The following is a 19,329-nucleotide window of genomic DNA, read 5'->3' as shown; positions in this document are numbered from 1 at the left end:
GTTGCTCCGTGTGGTGCATTATCCTGACTGGCCACCGAGTGTCACTGTTGCTCCGTCAGGGAAATGGTTTGTGTATTACCCTGACATGCCACCTACTGTCACTGTTCCTCCGTGAGGGAAATTGTTGGTGCATTACCTAGAGTGGCCCCCCAGTGTCACTGTTGCTCCGTGAGGGAAATTGTTGGTGCATTAACCTGAGTGGCCACCGAGTGTCACTGTTGCTCCGTGAGGGGAATTGTTGGTGCATTACCTAGAGTGGCCACCCAATGTTACTGTTGCTCTGTGAGGGAAATTGTTTGTGCATTAACCTGAGTGGCCACCGAGTGCCACTGTTGCTCCGTGAGGAAATTCTTGGTGCATTACCTAGAGTGGCCACCCAGTGTAACTGTTGCTCAATGAGGGAAATTGTTGGTGCATTACCCTGACTTGGTACCCAGTGTCACTGTTGCTCTGTGAGGGAAATTGTTTGTGCATTAACCTGAGTGGCCACCGAGTGTCACTGTTGCTCCGTGAGGGAAATTCTTGGTGCATTACGTAGAGTGGCCACCCAGTGTCACTGTTGCTCCGTGAGGGAAATTCTTGGTGCATTACCTAGAGTGGCCACCCAGTGTCACTGTTGCTCCGTCAGAGAAATTCTTGGTGCTTTACCTAGAGTGGCCACCCAGTGTAACTGTTGCTCAATGAGGGGAATTGTTGGTGTATTCTCCTAACTGTCCACCCACTGTCGCTCCATGAGTGAAATTGTTGTTGCATTAACCAGAGTGGCCATGGAGTGTCACTGCTGCTCTGTGAGGGATATTGTTTGTGCATTAACCTGAGTGGCCACCGAGTGTCACTGTTGCTCCGTGAGGGAAATTGTTGGTGCATTACCGAGAATGGCCACACAGTGTAACTGTTGTTCCGTGAGGGAAATTGTTTGTGTATTGCCCTGACTGGCCATCAAGTGTCAATATTGCTCCGTTAGTGAAATTGTTGGTGCTTTAGCTACAGTGGCCACCCAGTGTCACTGTTGCTCCATGAGGGAAATTGTTGGTGCATTAACCTGACTGGCCACCGAGTGTCACTGTTGCTCTGTGTGAGGAATGCTTTGTGCATTACCTAGAGTGGCCACCCTGTGTCACTGTTGCTCTGTGAAGGGAAATTGTTTGTGCATTACGCTGACTGGCCACTCTGTCACTGTTGTTCCGTGAGGGGAATGCTGTGTGCATTACCTAGAGTGGCCACCCAGTGTCACTCTTGCTTCGTGAGGGAAATTGTTTTTGGATTACCCTGAGTGGCCACGGCGTTTCACTATTGCTCAGTGAGGGAAATTGTTGGTGCATTACCCTGAGTGGCCAATCATTGTCACTGTTGCTCCGCGAAGGAAATTTTTGGTGCATTACTCTTACTGGCCACCCAGTGTCTCTGTTGCTGCATGAAGGAAATGGTTTGTGCATCACCCGGAGTGGCCACCGAGTGTCACTGTTGCTCCATGAGGGAAAACGTTTTGTTCATTACCCTGAGTTGTCACCCGGTGTCACTGTTGCTCCATGAGGGAAATGCTTTGTGTGTTACCCTGTGTGGCCACCGAAGACAACACACACACACACACACACACACACATCACACACAGAACATCACACACACATCACACTCAGACAACATGACACATAACACCAACATACACAAAGACGTCTCACACACACAGACGAGACCGACACACACACAATACGACACACAGCACTCAAGGAAACACACAACACACACGACACCGACACACACACACGACACGACACACAGCACTCAAGGAAACACACAACACACACACGACACCGACAGACACACACGACACGACACACAGCACTCAAGGAAACACACAACACACACACGACACCGACAGACACACACGACACGACACACAGCACTCAAGGAAACACACAACACACACACGACACCGACAGACACACACGACACGACACACAGCACTCAAGGAAACACACAACACACACACGACACCCGACGCCGACACCGACACACACAAGATGACATGCAAAACATAACATACACACATCAGAACACACGACACCGACTCACACAGAAGACGACACTGAGATGCCACACACACGACACCGACACTCACAAATGACACATGACACCAACATTCACACGACACTGACGCTCACACATGTCACACGACACTGACAGACGCTCACACGACACACCACGTCTCTCTCACACACACTCAAGAGGACACGACACACAAGACCACACACACACACGACACGACACACGTCACACACACGACACGACACGAGACCACACACACACACACACAAGAGGACACGACATGACACACGTCTCTCACACACACACACGCACCACAAAGACTCACACACACCATGACACACAACACGTCACACATATATGTTAGACGACATGCAAGACACGGACAACATGACACACACACTCCACACGACATTCAAGACGGCACACAACAGACGGACAACACGACACACACACACTTGAGATGACACACAACACATGGACAACATGACACACACTCCACACGACACTCGAGATGACACACAACACGTCCCCCACACACAACACTGCACACAACCAGTCTCACAAAGATGCACGCAACACGTCAGACACACACACAAAAGGCACACAAGACAATATACGACAACACACACAATACAACACACAAAACATCACACACACACACAACAGACAACTCCGACAAGCACATAGAACACGACCAACCACACGTCATGCACACAACATTACACTGTCACACACACACCCAACATACAACACGCCACACACACAGATGACACACGACACCGATATGCACACACAACACGTCTCACACACACAACACTACACACAGAAGATGACACACAACACAACACACATATGACACAAATAACATCAGACACAAAACACACGACATCAACACACACAAGATGACCCACACAACACGTCACACCCCCACATGACACGTCACACGATACACAAAATGGCACGTCACACAGACATAAGACAACACACAAAAGATCACACACACAACACACCACACAGACACACACAGACAACAACACACAACACGTCACACAAACGCTAGACGACGCACAAAACACGCACAAGAGGATACACAACACATCACACACATGCTAGATGACACACAATAGACAACACGTCACACAAAACATAACACACAGAACACACCACACAGACACACACACAATGACACACAACACATCACACACACGCTAGATGACACAGAACACACACACAGCACGACACTCAACACGGGGGCTGGGCTGTCGGTGCGGGGGGATAAAAAAAAGACCCCCCCAGCCCCGCTTCGTCTCCGCTTTCCGACCCCGGATTTGGCCGCTCCCCTGTCCCCACTTCCAGCTGTCTGACCCCCCCACACCCCGCACAGTCAGACTACGCCCCCCCCCCCCCCGCCAGCGTAGGGGAGTTTCGGGCCAAGTCAGGACAGAGCGAGGGCGCAGCGGCTTCACCAGCTACTACTGAGCATGCGCCATCCGTGCTCAAGGCGCATGCTCACTCCCAGCTAAACTAGCGCGCGCGGGGGCCCATCGCCGCCGAGCCCGCCTCTCGGGTCTGACCCGGTGTCACCGCGTTTGACAGGCCAGGCGGGGCGGTCTGTATGAACGGGGGGATCTGTACGGGCTGGGCCCGAGAATTCGGCAGTGCCCCAGGGCAGGCTGGGAGATGTAGTTCCTGACGCACCTCAGGCCGGAAATAACGTTGTCCCAATGACGGGCGGAGGCGGTTAACGGTTTGCGTGAGGGCGACCCGCTCGCTGATTGACGGAGAGGCCCCCGGGGGCAGCCGCGCGGACAGAGACTCCCGGAGCCAGGGGTGGAGGAGGGGTTGGGAAACTGTTGCTGTGCTGCCTTGGGGACAATGTCGGGGAATCCCGCAATGTCTCTCCTTTTGTTCTGCTCTTCTCTCCCATTCGGTTCCCAGACTTTGTTACTGGGAGGGTTTCAAAATGTCTCGCTGGTTTAGTGCTAGTGGGAGGGGCCGGTCAGTGCTGTAATCAAGTGACCAAACATTTCCCCAGCGTAGAATCGTAGAACGGTAGGGCTGGAATGAACTATGAGAGGGCATCTAGTCCAGCCCCCAGCACTGAGGTGTTTGTCCAACCTGTCTTTGAAAACCTCGAATGATGGGGAGTCCATCACCTCTCTTGCTAATCTATTCCAGTGCTTAATTACTTTTTTTTCACAATTGAGTCACGTGGTTGACTCAAATTCAGTTTGTGATCCACTATAACTCCCGATCGTTTTCAGTAGTACTACCTCGTAACCAGCTATTCCCCACTTGGTTGTTGTGCATTTGGTTTTCCTTACCTAAGTCTAGTACTTTGCACTCGTCTTTATTGAATTTCATCTCACTCATTCAGCTCACTTCTCCAATTTGTAAATGTTACCTTGAATTCTATGCCCAAATAAATCTGTTAGTCTTTAAGGTGCCACCGGACTCCTTGTTGTTTTTGTGGATACAGACTAAGACGGCTACCCCCTGATAGGTGACGCTTTGTTATTTTTATGTCTGATTTTATAAGCAAGTAGTTTTTAAATGAGGCGTAACTCAGAGGTACGCAAGACAAATCAGACTCCTGAAAGGGGCACAGTAGTGTGGAAAGCCTCCGGTCTACACAGCTATTTTTAATGGCTAGCACCTACAGTGGAGCACCCATAGGGAGACACATCTCAAAGAACTGTTAGGGGGCTTATTCCTTCACCCACTTACTTCCCTGGTCCTTCTCACATGAACAGAGAGCAACAATACCCGAAGTCCAAAGGTACAAACAATTTGATGTTTATTGGGGTGAACTTCCAGCAAGCATGATTCCAGTTTCCTTCCTTAGTGTCCCCCTTCCCAGCTCTGACACCACAGAGCCTTATACCTGTGTCCTTGTTCCCATTCCTGCCCTTAGCCAAACATGATTCTAATTTCCCCAGCCTCATTCCCTGTTCCCATTTCCCCTCCCCACACCCACCCACTCACTTCCTGATTGACGGCAGACTATATAGTAAAACTATACTCACGAAAGCTCATCCTCAAATAAATTGGTTAGTCTCTAAGGTGCCACAAGTACTCCTTTTCTTTTTGCGAATACAGACTAACACGGCTGTTACTCTGAAACCAGTAAAACTTGAGTTCTGCTTAGCTATACCTTAACCAATCATTTTCCTGAAATTTAACTAACCAATCCTAACATATTGTAAAATGATTATGTAACCAGTTATATCCCACCACCTTAATTAGTTTACACCCAGCAAAATTAATTATACAGCAGACAGAAACAATCACAGAACCGGACAGAGATTATACAGACAAACAATAGCGAAGTGGGAACTATAATGACAAAACAATACAGAAGTCAGGATTTCACATCCCAGCTATTGATAAGTGAGTTCTTGCCAGACAGGATGCTATCAAACTAAGTTTCCTTTTACATCTTCTAGGCACTTCCCTTTCTCTGGAGATGATAGGCACTATCAGGACAGGAGTGTATTCCTAACAGCCCAATAGCACCTTATTTCAATGTGACTAGTTTGGAATGTGAGGATGTGACCGGTCGCTTCCCAGCCTATGGCTGCCTCTGTTGCTTAGTCAAAGGCCTTAGCCTAAGAACAGGGTCTCAGACTGTCACAGTAAGAGAAGGACCTTACACTGGCAGACAGTGATTTTGATTCTTTCTTTTATACCTCTAACTAGCCAAGTGATAAGAATACACCTAAATTGTTAAAGTACAGGCCTTTGCAGACAGGTCTGAATATCTATATCCTAACGAGAACCATCGTTAATACACAAGTTGTGTAATTTCTTCTTTTGCTGTTACCTGATCTCACTGGTCTTCTTTCCCCTGAGCAGGGTTTCCAGTTTCCAAACCCGATGTCATCTCCCAGCTGGAACTAGGGGAAGAGCCATGGGCCCCAGATCTCCAGGGCTCAGAGGAAAGAGAGATCCTGAGAGGCAGCTGCAAGGGTGAGGGATCATTGAAGGAGACAGCTGGGATTCCCAGCAAAGACCTTGTGAGGTCTCTGGGTTCAGGATGGTCCCCAGCAGGTGTCATATCTTCTGGGCAAATACTGTTTATGGCTTCCTACCCATCCTGAAAAAAGAAAACGAGTACCTGTGGCACCTTAGAGACTAACATGGCTGCTACTCTTATACTCATCTTGAATAACTCCTGGCAGTAGTTCCCTCCCCAAACTCCCATCTCCCTGAGTGTTTGGATGGGAACTGGATGCAGAACTGATTCCTTCCTCTCGCCCCTTTGGGGAAGAGTTGGGGGAAATTCAGTCCCTGATTCTTTTCCATTTTCAGTTATTCTCTTGGTTTCTTCTCCCCTTTTCCCTTCCGGTTTCTAAGGTTTTTCTTTCTCTGTCCCAGGAAGTGATGGGATGGTGAGAGAGACCGTGGAACAGAATCCTCAGCAGGAAGATGAGCAAGTGGAACCACATGGGGCGTTGTTGCAAAGATGCAAAAAGAGTGTGTCCAGGAGTTGTGAGCAGGGAAAAGGCTCTCAGGGGCAACACAGGCCAGAGAAGTGGCAGGGAAACCAGCCAGCGCAGAAAGTTGGAATATCTGTTAATTATCGGGGATCTCACAAAGGTCGCAAGGAAATCACAGCCCAGCAGAGAATCCTGACGGGAGAGAGAAATAACACGGGCTTTGAGTGTGGGAAAAAGTTCAGGAGGCGCTCACACCTCATTACCCACCAGAGAATCCACACCAGAGTGAGACCCTATGGATGCTGTTAGTGCGGGAAAACCTTCACTCAGCATTTGCCATCAGAGGATCCACACAGGGAAGAAACCCCATGAATGCTGTGAGTGTGGGAAAACCTTTTGGCTCTCAGCCCTTATAAAACATCAGAGGATCCACACAAGGGCGAAAGCCTATGAATGCTGTGAGTGTGGGAAAACGTTCACTGAGCGCTCACACCTTATTCGCACTCAGAGGATCCACACAGGAGAAACCCTATGGATGCTGTGAGTGCGGGAAAACCTTCACTTGGAGCTCACACCTTATTTGCCATCAGAGAATCCACAAAGGGCAGCGCCCCTATGAGTCCTGTGAGTGTGGGAAAACCTTCACTCAGCACTCACATCTTATTGCACATCAGAGGAATCACACAGGGGAGAAACCCTATAAATGCTGTGAGCATGGGAAAACTTTCACTGAGTGCTCAACCCTTATTCACCATCAGAGAATCCACACAGGGGAGAAACCCTGTGAATGCTGTGTGTGTGGGAAAACCTTCACTCGGACCTCAGGCCTTATTACACATCAGAGGAGCCGCACAGGAGAGAAACCCCATGAATGCTGTGAGTGTGGGAAATTCTTCCATCACAACTCTTCTCTTATTTATCACCAGAGAAGCTGCAAGGGAGATACACACCATGAAAATCTTTTCTCGGGCTAATTCCCAAGTAGTGCACTTTAAGGCAGCATTTGTGGCATCTCAGCTCCTTTAGCTGAGTTGTCTGCTTTTCCCTTTTGCAGCTCACCCTTCCTTGGAGTGAAACCCACAGTGTTTTTCATCAACTCCTTCGTCCTCTGTCATGGAAGTGTGTGTCCCTCCAACAGGAATGCCCATCAGTCCCAGGTGGGGGAACCAGGAGTGATCTCTACTAGGTACATGGAGGTTAAATCTACCTGGGCCTTGACACCACTAGGGTTTTCCATGGAGTTCGCGATCCTGATATAAAAACACAACTATTTTTTCAAGAAAGAAAATAGCCCATATAGCGTCCAGGGTAACGTAGCAAATTTCCTCACCACTGGACACAAGCTCCATCACTTTTTCTAGTCTAACCAAATTTGGAGCATCACGTTTATACTTTTTTCTCCCACTGCAAAGTGATTGTTAATCACCAGGTTCCCCCACTAGGGACAGATTGCCTCATTCCCAGTTGTTGCCACGTTGCACTGGGTTCTGCAGAATAGCAGTTGGACTTTGTACCATTTTTTTCCATGTAAATATAACAGAGAAGGAGCAGGGATAGAGGGTGTGACAAAGTGGGGATTTTTGCTTGTTATGTTTTAAGTGACTCTTACTGTTTTGCATGAGTATGGCATGTGCCTCAGTTTCCCTGTGTGCTGCACCAATACCTCCGTGGTGGGAATAGGGGTGTGTGACTTTGGCTGAGACCTCTGGGGCTGGTGAGGCTGCCTGCATGACCGGTGTGACGTTGCACTCCATATGCTTTATGGAAATATGCTTATGACATAACTGGAATATGCTTCACACTAAATACCCCTTGTATCGTGTCATTAGAAAGCTTGTAGTCTACTAAGTGTGTTCATCCTATTGGTTTGTATGTATTATTTCTATATCTGGAGTTAGGAGAATTAGCTATAAAATTGTTTCACTGATGTAAACATAGGAAGTAGAGGCCATTAAGGGTGCTCCAGAAACAATCGGTTGTAAATGGCCTTAGTTTCTTGAAAGCCTTCTTGTGTACGTGTGGGCCAGCCCATGGGGAATGGAGACTAGGGGTCTTACCGTGACATGTCACCATGTCACCTGATAATGAAATCCATCTTAAATCATAGAATATCAGGGTTGGAAGGGACCTCAGGAGGTCATGTAGTCCAACCCCCTGCTCAAAAGCAGGACCAATCCCCAATTAAATCATCCCAGCCAGGGCTTTGTCAAGCCCGATCTTAAGGAAGGAGATTCCACCACCTCCCTAGGCAACGCATTCCAGTGTTTCACCACCCTCCTAGTGAAAAAGTTTTTCCTAATATCCAACCTAAATCTCCCCCACTGCAACTTGAGACCATTGCTCCTTGTCCTGTCCTCTTCCACCACTGAGAATAGTCTAGAACCATCCTCTCTGGAACCACCTCTCAGGTAGTTGAAAGCAGCTATCAAATCCCCCCTCATTCTTCTCTTCTGCAGACTAAACAATCCCAGTTCCCTCAGCCTCTCCTCATAAGTCATGTGTTCCAGACCCCTAATCATTTTTGTTGCCCTTTGCTGGACTCTTTCCAATTTATCCACATCCTTCTTGTAGTGTGGGGCCCAAAACTGGACACAGTACTGCAGATGAGGCCTCACCAATGTCGAATAGAGGGGGACGATCACGTCCCTCGATCTGCTCGCTATGCCCCTACTTATACATCCCAAAATGCCATTGGCCTTCTTGGCAACAAGGGCACACTGCTGACTCATATCCAGCTCATATCAAATCTGGTACTTTTCCATTTAGAAGGAGGGGTGGGGACCCAGAGAGACAAAAGATTCCTGCCTTGTGCCAAAGCTATAGAAGGGGGTGGAGCAGGACAAAGGGGGCAAGTGATGAGAAATCCCCTGCTTACCACCTGAGATGTCTGCTGGAACTAACACGACCTGGGGAAAGGATCGGGCCCAGACTAGGAAGGAGTCTAATCTGTGAAAGAAGCTTATTGGAACATCTCTGAGGATGAGATATTACCTGTAATCCTTTTTTTAATGTATTAGGTTTAGACTCGCATGTTTTTGCTTTATTTTGCCGGGTGACTTACTTTGTTCTGTGTGTTATTACTTGAAACCACTTAAATCCTACTTTTTATACTTAATAAAATCACTTTTGTTTATTAATAAATCTAGAGTAAGTGCTTAATGCCAAAGGGAGCAAACAGCGGTGCATATCTCTTTATCAGTGTTACAGAGGGTGGACAATTTATGAATTTACTCTATATAAGCTTTATACAGAGTAAAACAGATTTATTTGGGTTTTGGATCCTATTGGGAACTTGGTATCTGGGTGCTGGAGACAAGTAAGCTGCTGAGCTGTTTTCACTTAAAGTCTGCAGCTTTGGGAGCGTGGTTCAGACCCTGAGTCTGTGTTGCAGCAGGTTAGCGTGTCTGGCTCAACAAGATAGGGTTCTGGAAGTCCCAAGCTGGCAGGTAAAACAGGCTCAGAGGTAATTTCAGCACACTGGGTGACAGTCCCACGGGGGTCTCTGTGACTGAACCCGTCACACAGTGCCCTTCGTAACCGGAGACCCAGGAATGTGTTAAGGAAAAGTTAGCATATGTGCATATGTGACTCCATTTTGGTTTGGGGCCCACCATTGTCTAAAAGCAAACACATCATGCACCAGGAGGAGTGTTCCTTAGATACTGCATTCCTGTGAAACCCGCCCCCTTGTTTCCAGCCCGTCTCGAATCCCGGTTTCTGTTCTTTGTCTGTTCCTAACTCCCTGCCTCCTGGCCTTGGTGCGAGCCTCCCATTCTGATAAGAAAAGTTACTGCTGCATTGCTTTAGGACCATGTTGTGTAGTTGAAGTAATGGTCTAGCACGGGGAATGTACCTATCAGGATAGGTGGTGGATAAGGGAAGGGTTTGTCTATTGGCCAAGGTTTCTGATGCACGAGGGTAATGTGCTTTGCTAAAAGGTATATAATCTCTGTATAACCTGCGTTTGGGGTACCCTCCTGACTAGCAGGGGAGCACCACGCTTAAGCGTAATAAACTTAGTATTTTTGGGAACTCTGCAGTTGTGGACTTTGTTCATGTGCCTCAGCCTAGACTCGAAGTGTGCGTGACCAATCGGGTGTAATGTGTAACAAATGGGATGCAACCAGGTGACTCTTTGCCCAGGAAACGAGACAAAGACAAGGAGGAGGAGCAATGGGGGTGTCTGACTTTGGGTCGCTGGAAGCTGGCAGTCTGCTTGGGGGGACCGGAAGAGGGGGAGTTCAGGGCATCTGGCCCACGACTCCCTAAGGTGGACTTGGCCGAAAGTCACTGATTTCTGTGCTAACGAGTTCTGTTCTACACCGTGTTCCTGTCGAATAATAAACCTTCTGTTTTACTGGTTGGCTGAGAGTCACGCTGACTGTGGAGCTGGGGGGCAGGGCCCTCTGGCTTCCCCAGGAGCCCCGTCCAGGCGGACTTGCTGCGGGAAGCCCATGGTGTGGAAGGGGATGCTGAATGCTTCGAAGTCAGACCCAAGAAGGTCAAAGTTGTGTAAGCTTCTTGCCCTGGTGGCAGTGTGTCATGGAGTGTGGGGGAGTCAGGGCCCTGCACCCCCACTTCCTGCGATTCACCGTGACTCTCAGCCAGCCAGTAAAACAGAAAGTTTATTGGACGACTGGAACACAGTCCCAAGCAGAGATGGGAGAGGGAGGCAGGGATGAGGGCAAGATTAAACACACCGAGAGAGCTCTGTGTAGTGATGGTTCTTGCTTAGCTTTATTAGTTTGCAGAGGAATCGTTGAGAAGCCCTAGCCGGAGGAGAAGCTGGCAGAAGTGGACCTGAGCATCCTTCTAAGGAGACATGAATAGTCCTCATGTTTCTGCCTTCTGCATAACTGGCTGTGAGTAAGAAGTCAGTAGTTTGAATTCGTCATCTGTACTCACTGTAGTTTTCCTCACAGGCCGTGTGCTTCCTCGTTGGGTACGAGTCTCTGGGATTAAGGCTGGGGAAGGGACAAGAGTCTCCTGAGCAAAGTGACTATTTTGGGTGCCGTTACAATGGGTATCTTCCAGTTGCAGTTGTAACGTAGTAATGGGAGATGAGTTAAGGGTGGAGCCCTGGGATACGGGAGATATGAAATGAAGAGACAACGCGACATTGCAGACGGAGATGCTAATTTTTTTTTGTTCCCTCTTCTGCTGGGTTTAGTCTCAAGGGAAAAGAAGTCAAGTGTCGGAGTCTACTGCCCTCATGCGATGGAAAGAGAGCGACAAGACCGTGGGCATTGTTCATGCCACGGAAAAGTCGTCCAACTGGGAGCGGAAGAGCTGCCACCCTCGGTGAGGTAAGTGTCTGTTTTGGTGATTGCTTTGCTCACGGCCCACCTCGCTCCTGGTAGGGATGCCCCTTTAGCTGGGGCTGGGTTTGTAAGAAAATGTTCTTGACTAGCTGTGGTTACGAGGGAGACAAGGTCCCTATTTTCAGGGGGACCTGTCATTTTCAGTTTGCACACAAACTGCTGCGAATTATACCGATAGGTCACGCACAGTAGGCTGAGGCACACGAACAAAGTTCACAACTACAGAGTTCCCAAAGATACTAAGTTTATTATGCTTGAGCGTGGTGCCCCCTTGCTAATCAGCAGGGGACCCCGCATGCAGGTTATACAGAGATTATATACCTTTTAGCAAAGTACGTTGCCCTCGTGCATCGGAAACCTTAGCCAATAGACAAACCCTTCCCTTATCTACCACCTATCCCTGCTAGGTACATTCCCCATGCTAGACCATTACTTCAACTACACAACATGGTCCTAAAGCAATGCAGCAGTAACTTTTCTTATCAGAATGGGAGGCCCACATCAAGGCCAGGAGGCAGGGAGTTAGGAACAGACAAAGAACAGAAACCAGGAATCGAGACAGGCTGGAGACAACGGGGGGAGGATTGTCACAGGAATGCAGTATCTAAGAAACACTCCTCCTGGTGCATGATATGCTTGCTTTTAGACAATGGTGGGCTCCAAACCAAAATGGAGTCACATATGCTAACTTTTCCTTAACACCAGGGGCAGTGTGTCCTCTGCAGCAGAAGGTTCGATCCAGGAGGATGACTCCAGGTGGTGAGTCGCTTGCCTTCCTTCCATGTTTTTGCTCTCTGTCTCTCTATCTTCTCTAGTATGTTGGCCAACACCCCCCACCCTTACCTTTCTGTCCTTACCTTTCCTTGTGCCTTCTCCCTTCATAGGATACTGGGAGGCATGTTAGGTGTGCATCCCCACAGGCTGTGTCTCGGGAACCGTGAAGAAGTAGGAGGGGATGAAAATCATGCAGCGCAGTGCGTGCGAGAGTGGAGCGGTGACTGTCGGTATTAACTTGGTCTCTGTTCATCAAGTGGGGCCAATGTAGATGGAATGGAAGAGGGAGGCAGGAATGAGGAGAAGATCTCGGGCACCAATAGAGCTTTGTGTAGTGATGGCTTCTGCTGCTGCTCTTGCAGAGGAATTGCTGAGGAGCCCTAGCCGGAGGAGAAAGTGGCAGAGATGGACCTGAGCAGCTTGGACATTGTTCTTAGCAGACGTGAACAGTCCTCCGCTTTCTGCCTCCCGCTTAACTGGCTGTGAGTATGCGGTCAGTGCTTTCAGTTCCTCATCTGTACTCGCTGTAGTATTCTTCACAGGCCGTGTGCTTCCTTGTTGGGTATGGGGCTCTGTGGTATTAAGGCTGAGGAGGGGCCATGTCTGCTGTGCAGAGTGACAATGTGGGTTGCCATTGCAAGGGGTGCTTTTTGGTTGTAATGCTAAAGGTGTAACGGGAAGAGGGTTGAGGGCAGAGCCCCGCCATGCAGGAGAGGGGAAAAGAAGGGCCAACGAGATGTTGCCGACTGAGATGGTAACTGATTTGTTTTTCTCCCGTGTGCTGGGTTTAGTATCAAGGGAAAAGAAGTCGCGTGCCAGAGTCTACTGCCCTCATGCGATGGAAAGCGAGTGACAGTGACAAGACCGTGAGTATTGTTGATGCCACGCAAAAGCTGTCCAACTGGGAGCAGAACTGCTGCCACTCTGAGAGAAGTGTCTGTTTTGGTGATTGCTCTGCTCGTGGCCCACCTGGCTCCAGGTATGGACGCTCCTTTAGCTAAGGCTGGGTTTGTAAGGAAAGGTTCCTGACTAGCTGTTGTTATGAGGGAGACAAGGTCCCCATTTTCAGGGGCTGCTCATTTCTCTGGCCAGGAGCAGTGTGTCCTCCGCAGCAGAAGGTTGCATCTAGGAGGATGACTTCATGTGTTGAGTTGCTTGCCTTCCTCCCATGTTTTTCTCTTTCTTTCTCTCTAATGTGTTGGCCAACTCTCTGTCTCCTCTCCTCTCCTTGTGCTGTCTCCCTTCTTAGGACGCAGGCAGGGGTACAAGGTTTGCATCCCGACAGGTGAGGTCTCGGGAGCCCTGGAGAAGTTGGAGCAGATGAAAATCATGCGTGGCGGTCGGTGTTGACTCGGTCATCGAGTGGGGCCAGTGTAGATGGGTTTGGAGAGGGAGGCAGGGATGAGGGCAAGATTTCAAGCACCGGTAGAGCTTTGTGTACTGATGGCTCATGCTTGGCTTTTGCAGCTGCTCTTGCAGAGGAATTGTCCAGGAGCCGAGCCAGAGGAGAAGGTGCAGAGGTGTAGCTGAGCAGCTTGGGCATCCTTCTAAGGAGACATGAACAGTCCTCCCCTTTCTGCCTCCCGCATAACTGGCTGTATGTAAGCAGTCAGTGATTGGAATTCCTCCTCTCTAGTTGTTTTCGTCACAGGCAGTGTGCTTGCTTATTGGATATGGGGCTCTTTGGTATTTAAGGCTGGGGAAGGTATCACACTTACAGTTGCCATCTTTCACGGGGTAAATAAGCACCCCGACTTTCACAATAAACCAAAAATCAAGCTAATCCCATTTCAAAACAAGGAATCCGTAAGAACCCAAACACTCTGTGACTAGATCCCCCCGGTGTGCAGTCTGGGAGTGTGGTGGGCCCACTGTGCACCCCTGATTCTCTCCCCCACTTTGCCTCTCCTTGCCCTGTGCCCGTGCTTGCCAGGAGCCAATTTAAAAAAAAGAAGTAACAAGCTGCAAGGTAAACAAGCAACAAGCCAGCATCCAAAAACTCGCAAAGAAGCAACTCTCAAGCCAATTAAGTGAAAAACAAGCCCAATTTCTGCATTTTCCCCACAGGTTTGGTGTTTTTGACCAGAGTCTGCTGTGCAGAGTGACTATTTTGGGTGTCATTGTCGGGGTGCTTCTACTTGTAGTTCTGAAGGTGTAATGGGAAGGGGGTTGAGGGCAGAGCCCTGGTGTGTGTTAGATGTAAGAAGAAGAGCTTATGCCACATTGCCATCTGAGAGGCTAACTTCTTTGTTTTTCTCCCTTGTGCTGGGTTTGGTACCAAGGGGAAAGAAGCCAAATGACAGAGTTTACTCCACTCGTACGATGGAAAGCGAGCGAGAGCAGGGAGACTGTGAGCCTTGTTGAAATGAGGCTGGAGCTGTACATTTGGGAGTGGAGCAGCCACCACTGTCAGTGAGATAAGTGATATATTTTATGCGAGATAGTCTTTTAAGGTATCATTGGAAAGGTTATAATTTACTGCATGTGATTATCCAATTTGGATGCATGTATCATTTCTGTATCTAAAGTTGGAAATATTGACTATGTAACAATTACAACCGGGTGTATACTTGGGAAACACCCACCAGACAACACGCCATCAGCCTTGATGGGCTATTAGGAAGAAACAATAAGACTGTGAAAGACACTAATCTCTCTCCTTCCTGAGACGTGTCCTGGGATGTAGCTGTGATGCTACTAGGTCAGGTGGTCCTGTCACCTGGTACTAAATGCTATCTTGGACTTCTAGTAATTTTCCACTAAAAGGAGGGGGAGGTCAAGACTGGGAAACAAAAGATTCCCGCCTTATGTAAATCTTACTTAAGGCTGGGGAGTAACGCAAACAGGTCTCTTCTCCGTTGCCTTCCTGTCGAAGCAGAAAGACTGCTAAAAGTACCTGAAGGGACAAAGGAACCGAGCAGGGGGAAAGTCCAGGGCTGAGTCCAGACTAAGACAGCAGTCTGCTCTGTAAAGAGAAATAACTGGAAATCTCAGCTACAGAAACCCTGCAACTTGCCTAAAAACAACGTTTAGGGTGAGAAATCACTTCCTGAGTCCAGTCTCTTTAAGATCTTAGGCTTAGTATTGCATGTTTGTTTTATTTGCTTAGTAATCTGCCTTTTTCTGTTTGCTATCCCTTACAATCACTTTCAATCTTCTTCCCTTATAGTTAATAATAAACAAAAACAAGTTCATTAAACCCAGTTTGTGCAATTTCTAATGGGGGTGGGGCAAAAGTTGTGCATATCTTCCTCCACATCGAGGGAGGGGGTGAATTTATGAGCTTATGTTGTATAGATTTCTCTACGGCCCAAGACAATATTATTTTGGGTGTACTTTCCAGAGGGGAACTGCACTTGAGTGCTGGGTGATATCATAGCTGAGTCTTCTCGTAGAGAGCTGTTGACAGACTCTGTGCGATTCTACAGCTGGTGCGTCCCTACGTGTGTGTGTGTGTGTGTGCTGCCAGAGGCTGGAGAGCCTAAGTCAGCAAAACAAGGAGAGGGAGGCCAGGCTAGTGCAGCAGCAGACTCAGAGAAATCCCAGTACATCAGGTGGCATCCCAGAATGGGGGTCAAACCCGTCACCCAGCATCACTGTTGCTCTATGGGGAAAATCCTCTGTGCATAACCCTGCCCTTCCACCCAGTGTTACTGTTGTTCCAGGGCAGCTGCAGGCTGAGTTGCCTGTAAGGGTATGTCTATGCTGGCATTGAAGGACAAAACTTTTGTCTTTCAGAAGTGTTAACCCCCTTCCCCATCCCTCCACCCCGAAAGTAAAAGTTTTGCCACTACAAGTACCAGTGTGAACCACACATTGTTGGCAGGAGCGCTCTCCTGCTCGCAATACAAATGCCGCTCGTTGGGAGTGGGAGTTTTTTGTTGGCAGGAGAGACGACAAACAGCGGCTACACTTCATGGCTTTTAGCAGCAGGGCTGAAGCCTAAGGGTATGTCTACACTACCCGCCGGATCAGCGGATAGTGATCGATGTATCGGGGGTCAATTTTAGTCTAGACGTGATAAATCCATCGTGAGAGGCGCAAGCAGAGTCGACGGGGGAGCGGTGGCAGTCGACCCCGTGCCGTGAAGACACCGAGGTAAGTTGACCTAAGAGACGTCGACTTCAGCTACGCCATTCTCGTAGCTGAAGTTGCATATCTTAGGTCGATCCCCCCCCGCCCCGACCCAGTGTAGACCAGGGCTTAGATAAATGCATGGTAGAGCCTGAGTACAGACGGCTGCTTCCCTTTAAGTGAGACTTGGTTTCTCATAAAAGTTTTCTTCCTTGTTCTGGGTGTGGGAGGAGAATTTCCCTATTTTGTGAGTAGGTGTGGGTTTACGACCAGGGGAAAAGACAACAGTCTTCTCTGCACAGTGACTGTCTTGAATACAGGTGCAACGGGCTGCTTAACATATGAACGTAAGAATGGCAATTTGGGGTCAGACCCAAGGTCCATCTAGCCCACTATCCTGTCTTCCGACTGGCTAATGCCAGGTGCTTCAGAGGGAATGAATAGAACAGGTAATCGAGAAGTGATCCATCCTGTGTTGCCCATTCCCAGCTTCTGGCAAACAGAGGATAAGGACACCATCCCTGCCCATCCTGACTAATAGCCATTGATGGACCTATTCTCCATGAATTTACCTAGTTCTTTTTTGAACCCTACTATAGTCTTGGCTTTCACAGCATTCTCTGGCCAGCAATTCCACAGGTTGAGTGTGTGTTGTGTGCTTTTTAATTGTATCTATGAAGGTCTAATGGGAGAGGGAGAAGAACCACTGACACAACATTGCAGATTCCGATGATAACTTTTGTTTTTCCCTCTTGTGTTGTGCTTCGTGTCAAGGGTAAGAGCCCACCCCTGTTGTGAGATGGAAAGCGTACAAGAGCCATGAGACACTGAGCATTGTTGATGCCAGGCTACGGTGATGCCGTCTAGCTGGAAGCAGAGCAGCCATCGCTGTCAGTAAGATAAGTGTCTGGTTTGGTGAGGAGTCTGGTCGCGGCGCACCTGGCTCCAGGCAGGGATGTGCCATTAGCTAGGTCTGTGTTTGTAAGAAAAGGTTCCTGACTAGCTGTGGCTACGAGGGAGACAAGGCCCCCATTATCAGGGGCTGCTCATCTGTCTTGCCAGGAGAGGTGTGTCCACTGCAGCAAAAGGTTGGATCCAGGAGGACAACTGTAGCTGGTTTCTTGCCTTCCTCCCCTGTTTCTCTTCTCTACTCTAGTGTGTTGGCTGACACACTTTGTCTGTCTGTGCTTGTTTCTCCTTCTTCGGTCTCCCTTCATAGCACACGGGCAGGCGTGCATCCCCATTGGCTAGGTCTCGGGAGACTTGAAGAAGTAGGAGGGGACAAAAATCACGCGGGGGAGTGCGCGCGAGAGTGGAGCATCACTGTCAGTGTTGACTGAGTCTCTGTTCATCAACTGGGGCCGATGTAGATGGGATGGGAGAGGGAGGCAGGGATGAGGGCAAGGTTTTGCGCACCAATTGAATTTTGTGGAGTGATGGCTCCTGCTTGGCTTAATTGTGGTGCTTGCAGAGGAATCGTCAAGCAGCAGCTGCAGGAGAAGCTGGCAGAGGTTGACCTGAGCAGCCTGGACATTCTTGTAAGCGAAGATTAACAGTCCTTCGCTTTCTGCCTTCCGCATAACTGACTGTGAGTAAGCAGTCAGTGCTTTGAATTCCTCATTCTGTACTCACTCTAGTTTTCTTCACAGGCTGTGAGCTTCCTCATTGGGCATGGGGCTCTGAAGGATTAAGGCTGAGGAAGAAGCAAGTCTCCTCTGCAGAGTCACTATTTCAGGTGCTGTTGCAACAGGTGTTTTCTATTTGTAGTTATAAAGGCATAGTGCAACGGGGGTTGAGGGCAGAACCCTGGAGTGTGGGAGATGCGAGAAGAGCAGTGTTGCCGACTGAGATGCTAATTTTACTGTCTCCCCCCAAGCCCCCCTTTCGTTGGGTTTAGTAGCAAGGGAAAAGTGGCGGGTCAGAGTCCAGTCCCCTCATGTGAGGGAAAGCGAAGGCAAGCTATGAGGGCTCTACTCACAGTCCACCTGGCTCCAGGCTGGGACTTTTTGTTAGCTGGTGCTTAGTGTGTAGGAAAAGGTTCGTGACTAGCTCTGGTTACGAGGGAGACAAGGCTCTTATTTTCAGGGGCTGCTTTTTTCTCTGACCAGGAGTGGAGTGTTCTCCCCAGCAGGAGGTCAGTCCAGCCACTGAGATGCTTTTCTTCCTTTCATGTTTCTCTCTCTCTCTGTCGTCTGTGGCCAACACAGACATGCATGCTCCCTCTTCTTGCCTCTTCTGGTACTGTCTCCCTTCACAGAAATTGGGCATGGATGCTGTTTGTGTGTCCTCACAGTCTTGGATGTAAGAGCCGGCAGGAGGGGGCAGGAAAGCGTGTTCGAGCTGCCAGAAGGGGGGCATAAAAGGCCATTTGACCCATCAAGTGTTTAGTCCGTGTCTTTTACTGCAATGGAGGTGATGTAGTACAGATGGGAGAGGGAGGCAGGTACTGGAAGATCTCATGCACCTATAGCCTTTCTGGCAGCGATGGCTCTTCCATAGGTGTTTTGTTGTTCTTGCAGAGGCATGCTCCAGGCCAGTACAGCAGCCCCAGACAGAGGAGGAGCATGTGGAGGAAGTGGACCTGCACAATCTAGACATTTCACTTGCCAACGGAGCTGAGGAGGTCTCTTGTGATGTTGGAGGAGCAGGTGTTTGTTTGTGAAATATCTCTCTCC

At 48.9% G+C, this 19,329-nt stretch overlaps 1 pseudogene; it reads left to right on the top strand.

The window, feature by feature from the left end:
* The window catches only part of LOC125625383 (uncharacterized), an 84,595-nt pseudogene that overhangs the window by 64,494 nt on the left and 772 nt on the right, over positions 1–19,329 (top strand).

The sequence above is a fragment of the Caretta caretta genome, chromosome 26 (genome assembly GCF_965140235.1).
Source record: "Caretta caretta isolate rCarCar2 chromosome 26, rCarCar1.hap1, whole genome shotgun sequence".
NCBI lineage: Eukaryota > Metazoa > Chordata > Testudines > Cheloniidae > Caretta > Caretta caretta.
The sequence above is the reverse complement of the archived record's forward strand: the minus strand, read 5'-3'. Positions and strand labels throughout refer to the sequence as shown.